Source organism: Narcine bancroftii, chromosome 5 (genome assembly GCF_036971445.1).
Source record: "Narcine bancroftii isolate sNarBan1 chromosome 5, sNarBan1.hap1, whole genome shotgun sequence".
In the NCBI taxonomy this organism is placed as follows: Eukaryota; Metazoa; Chordata; class Chondrichthyes; order Torpediniformes; family Narcinidae; genus Narcine; species Narcine bancroftii.
This window is the reverse complement of record NC_091473.1, coordinates 37126965-37132964: the sequence shown is the minus strand read 5'-3', so window position 1 is coordinate 37132964 and position 6000 is coordinate 37126965. Positions and strand designations below refer to the sequence as shown.

General features: G+C 39.2%; 1 long non-coding RNA gene across 2 annotated transcripts in view; it reads left to right on the top strand.

Moving 5' to 3' along the window:
• The first annotated feature begins 239 nt into the window (after positions 1-239).
• LOC138762662 (uncharacterized) overlaps positions 240-6000 on the top strand; it is a 29327-nt gene continuing 23566 nt past the window's right edge. For both annotated transcript variants that reach the window (XR_011357033.1, XR_011357032.1), the window contains exon 1: positions 240-1271. This is a non-coding gene — a long non-coding RNA (uncharacterized lncRNA). The remainder of the gene's footprint in view (positions 1272-6000) is intronic.

Below are 6000 nucleotides of genomic sequence, written 5' to 3'. Positions count from 1 at the left end.
AGAGGAGACCACAGCCAAGCTCCAGATGACCCCTGCAGATTCACAAGTGAAATGTTGCTTCACTTGGAAGGACTGTTTGGGAACCCCAATGGTGCTGAGGTGTGGGACACAAGTGGAGCATCTCCTGCAGTCACAGGAGTAGGTGGAGTACACAAGGGATTCTCAGAGGGAGCGGTCCCTGCATAAGGTGAAGGGGGGGAGGAGAGGGGAATATGTGTCTAGTAGTGGTATTGGTATGGGGTGAGGGAAGAATTGAAGCGGTGAGGGAGAAGCCTAAAATCTTTCTACCAAAGATCAAAACAGTGACAGCAGGAGAAACCTCCCAAACACCATGACTTCTTCTGGCTTGGAGAGCAACAGTACTCAACTATATTTATTCAAATATACAGTGAAACTGTTGTCCAAAACTGCTGCTATCCAAAATTCAAGCAAGTTTGTGAAAAACTCTGAAGTCAAGATAAAGTCCTCAACACCTGACAGACCACTCTCTGTAAACATTAACAATTTTAACAACTTCTTCAAGCACAACTGCCTGCACAAATATAGCAACCCAACAGCAACGGTCTTTGTGCAACTGATTTTCCCTTGAAGTAGCATTGCAAGATTACAGTTAGCATAATAGCGCAATGCTATCACAGTGCCAGCAACCCAGGTTTGAATCCCATGCTGTCTATAAGGAGTTTGCATGTTCTTCCCGTGTCTGCATTGGTTTTTCCCTGGGAGCTCCAGTTTCCACCCACCGTTCGAAAAGTACTGGGTTGGAGGTTAATTGGGTGACACCAACTAATGGGCTGAAATGGCCTGTTTCAGGGCTATATGTCTAAAAAAATAATCCATTGCAGTCCGTAAGGAGTTTGTCGATTCTCCCTGTGATTGCATGGGTTTCCTCCTCATGCTCCTCATTCCTCCCACCCTCCAAAACATACAGGGTTATTGGTTAATTTGGGAGTAATTGGGGGGCATGGTTTAAATGGCCGGAATCGACTCCTGCCACGTGTGAAAAAAAACTTGTGTTTGTTGAACTTGTATTCTGCCGTACAAAGTTACAAATTGGTAGTGGCAGGAATAGTGGGCTTTAGATTTGTGTTTCTGTTATTAAATCAGGATTGCATGCCCACTGACATCACAATCTGTCCATCATGCCTTTTTAAGGTGATTGTTATCTCCATAGCCACTAAAGATTTCAATAATGTGGGATTAGATGCATTTGCACCATAAATTAAAAAAACACATTGGATCAAGTTAGCATCTGTGTCCCAAAATATTCAATGGTAAGAAGATGATTTTTCTGGCTATGGAATTGCAATATAGTTTTATTTTATATATTCTACAGTGAGAAAATTCAGATAAAAGCTTGCCTGCAATGTCAATTTAAGGCTACAGAATTGCAAAATATTTATTTTCTATACAGAATATAGCAAATTTATGAGTTCTGGTGTACAATAAGCTCAGAGAGCACACTTGGCCCTTCAGTAATATAGATTCCTTATTATTTTTGCAATAACATAAGAGACATGGTCACCATGACATCTGCTATCAGTGCATGTAGAAACCAAAAGGTGATATTTCCTAACCTATCAATTTGATTTTACCACTGTTGTTAGCAGGTATAATAGGAGCGTGGAATATAATTTAGATCTGTTCTCAATCACATAATCGTTGTTTTCCTACTCGTATTGAATTATCTGATTTTCCCTGTATCAAGTTTACCAATCTCCTATGGTAAGTTGATTGTGAAGTCCCAAGACTTCCTCTGGTACTCAATCATAATCATCCCAAGAGCTTATTTATAGCTTTCCCACAAAATTATTCATTTATCCCACTGAAGATAATGACAGTCAATCTTCACTGAAACCATTAAAATATTAAATGTAGCTTTCACAAAGTATTCTTAGCATGAAAAGTGTTATTGTTGGTTCAGTCCATGCTGCTCACATGTTAAAACCAGTACTTCTCAAAACCAAGGGTATTTATAATTTATCTTACCATTTGACAGATATGAGAGTTTTGGGTCATCAGTTCTCATGCCTCGACATTACAGCTACTCTTTCAAAGGCTTCAGAGTCAGGTCCTGCAGTGGCCCTGCTTGTTGAGCTGCGAGCTCAAAGAAACCATAGCGTAGACTCAGTTTTCCTGTGTGATTCCTCGAGATGATTCCGTTTTCTTATCCATCCCAAAGACATTCAGCTTGGTCATGGTAAATTTACCTTTGGGTATAGGTGGGGGATAAAATCTTTGGGTGTTGATGAGAGTATGGGGAAGGTAAAATGGAACTGATGTAATGTTAATGTACATAAAATAATAGGATCACGACTGCCCGCCCATCGAGCCTGCTCTGCCATTCAATGAGTTCATGGCTGAGCTGATAATAGGCTCATCTCCACCTACCTGCATTTTCCACCTATACCTTAATTCCCTTACTATGTAAAAATCTGTCCAAATGTTTACTTAGGTAGCCTCCACTGCTTCAAAGGGCAGCAAATTCCACAAATTCACCACCCTCTGGGAAAAGCAGTTCCTTCTCATCTCCATCCTAAATATACTACCCTGAATCTTGAGGCTATGCCCCTAGTTCTCATCTCCCCCACCAATGGAAACTCCTACCTGTATCTTATCTTTGCATTTCATACTTGTATGTTTCTATGAGATCCCCTCTCATTCTTCTAAATTCCAGTGAGTACAATCCCAAATGACCCAATCTTTCCTCATAGACTAACCCCCTCATCTCTGGAATCAACCTGCTGAACCTTCTCAGGACCACATCCAAAGCCAGTGCATCCTTTCTCAAGTAAGGAGAGTGGAACTGCTTGCAGTACTTCAGATGCAGCCTCACCAGTACCTTGTACAGTTTCAGCATGATCTCCTTGTTCCTAAATTCAATCCCTCTAGCAATGAAAGCCAACATTCTATTTGCTATTTACTTCCATGTCGCTTAGTGTTTGATGGTCACCCCTCTTTTGGATGAGGGGTCAGTTTCCATGGTGAGTTTTGTTGTGAGGGGAATATCCCATTCCTCTCTAGCTAGTGCACAGAACCCTATGAATAAAGAACCAGACCTTTAGCTGTGTCAGTCTATCTCATTATTTCTGTTCCACAGCAGCCTCTTCCCAGTTTCATATTGCCTGATCAATTTCTATTGTCTTCTCCCAGTTGTAGTTATTCTGCTCTCTGTTAGTGGGTCAAAGCTGATTACATTATCAGCTTTTAATTATATCAGAACATTACTCAAGTATTCCAATGATGTGTCATAGCACTCATATCATCAAACTCTTCAAGGAAATGTGAAGACTGGTGACCAAAAAGTCGAGACAAGCAATAGATTTAAAGAGCACGTGAAAGTACACTCCAAAAGAAAATAGGACCTTGACAGCTTCTGATAACAGATCAATACAAAATACATTGCTAAGAGGCCAGAACTGGAAAGGCACAGAGATTTCAAAAAAAGTTCTCTTGGGGAAATGTGAAAGAAGATTTCTGCTGCACACAAATTGAAAGAGTTTGAAAACTGTTAGGGAGGTGGAAATGCTGTGTCTTAAAGTACACAGGATGCTTAGAAGCTTACATCAGGGTTAGACTGAACATCAAGGTTGCATGTGACCTGGATAAGGACTACATTTGTGGCTGAAGATAAGGATTTTTGTTGACTGAACATTTGTTAGTTCAAGGCTAGTTGTCTCACACGTACCATGATAATTTACAGCAATAATCTTGTTAGGGAAGTGTTAATGAAGTTGTTTTGATACCTTTGTATGTCCATAAATTCCACATTTTTCAAGTCAAGTTTATTGTCATCTGATTGCAGAAGTACAAGCTAACAAAACAGCATTTTCTGGTCATCAGTGCAAAACACACAGACGCCCAACAAATCATAACACAAACAATACATAGGCAGGACAAGAATTCATACACTCTATACAAATATAATAAATAAATATTGTTTCATGAATTAGAGTCTCGGGTGGTTAATGCGAGCAGTTCCTTTGGTCGTTCAGCATTCTCACTGGCTGTTGGAAGAAGCTGTTCCTCAGCCAGGTGATGCTGGCTCTGATACTCCTCCATCTCTTCCCCTACGGTTACATCCCACCGTTTGTAACATACTGGGGTGTAGGTTAATTGGATGTAAATTGACCCATGGGCCAAAACGACTTGTTAGCATGCTTTTTGTCTAAATTTAAAATTGAATTTAAACCTTGGTCATATCGTCGGAAGATGTTGCATTGATGGTATATAGTGGAGATTTATGAGAATGTCACTAGCACTGGAGAATTTTGATAAAGAATTTTAATGGTTAGTTTCCTTAGAGTTTAGGGGAAATTTAATTGCAATGTATTCATTCATAGGAAGTACATGGATAGGAAGTACATTTTTCCCTAAGCAAGTGGCTCAGAGTCAAGGGAAACATAGATTTAAAGCTGGTGGAAGGTCTGAAATTCTAAGCAGTCATTGGCAACTTTAAGTCTTTATTGCATCCAGCGAGAACCTGCATGAATAATTTGTATGCCACACAATAAAAGATTATAGACCAAGAACAAGAATGAGTGATTAGACAGAATACCTCTTATCAGCTGAAGACAGTTATCAGAAAAGCCTCTTTCTGTGCCTTTTATTTAATGTAATTAACAGTTACATTTGATATTGTCCTGACAATCTGATTCTGTTCACGAGACCACTCGATCTGTTCAAATGAAACAGATGTAGATTTTTGCTTGCTTCCAAAAAGTTCTTGATGATAGACTCCCAGTAGAGATGAATAAAACTTAAATGTGGTTAATTGTTTTCATGCATTATTCTCAGAATTCAAATGATAATTGTTTTAAAATATTTTGAAGAATAAATTTGACCAATGGTCAGTTTTGGTATGATCACCATTTTCAGCTTGACTGATGTCAACTCAAGTATATCAGAATGTGTAAATTTGGTGAGGCCAAATTTGGAGTACTGTGTAAAGTTTTGGTCACCAAATTATAGGAAAGATATAAACAAAATAGAGAGAGTGCAGAGAAGGTTCACGAGAATGTTGACAGGATTTCAGGGTCTGAGTTACAGGGAAAGGTTGTGCAGACTGGGGCTTTTTTCTCTGGTGCGTAGAAGATTGAGTGGGGACTTGATAGAGGTGTTTAAGATTTTAAATGGGACAGACAGAGTAAATGTGGATAGGCTTTTTCAATTAAGAGTGGGGGAGATTCAAACTAGAGGACATGGTTTAAGATTGAAGGGGGAAAATTATAAGGGGAACATGAGGGGAAATTTCTTTACGCAGAGGGTGGTGGGGATGTGGAATGAGCTTCCGGCAGACGTGGTCGAGGCGGGATCATTGGTTACATTTAAGGAAAGACTGGATCGTTACATGGATAGGAGGGGACTAGAGGGGTATGGACCGGGTGCTGGTCAGTGGGACTAGGAGGGTGGGGATTTGCTACGGCATGGACTAGTAGGGCCGAACTGGCCTGTTCTGTGCTGTAAGTGGTTATATGGTTATATGGTTAAATCAACAAAATTATACCACCATAAACTTATTAAAGATTCAAATTGACTCAAAAAGCAAAAAAAAAAAAAAAATTGTTTTATGTTTAAAGACAGTGACAAATTTGAGGTTGGCCTCAAACTTTTATTACTGAAGGATCCAGGCCCATCATGTTTCTATTGCATGCACATGAATATTATGCAAGTTGTTTCACTGTTTGTCGCTTAAAAAGAGAGCCAAAGGATAAGGAGAGGAGACCAGCAAAGCAGCAGTGGGATAATGATAATGCTATTTGTAGATCAATGTGATTTGAATCTTGCAACACAGAAGAATACTTTAATGAAATGTTTAACAGATAGAGGTCTAGAGAAATTAAAAATTATCCAATACCAGCCAAATGTAATTTTAATTGGGGACTAATCTCAGGGATTTAAGTGATAAATGTCTCTCGTGAACTAAATAACTTGCATGTCCATCGCCAAAAGCATTAGTTAGAATTACAGTTAGTTATTTTTAAATCCGTTTTGTTCAATTAA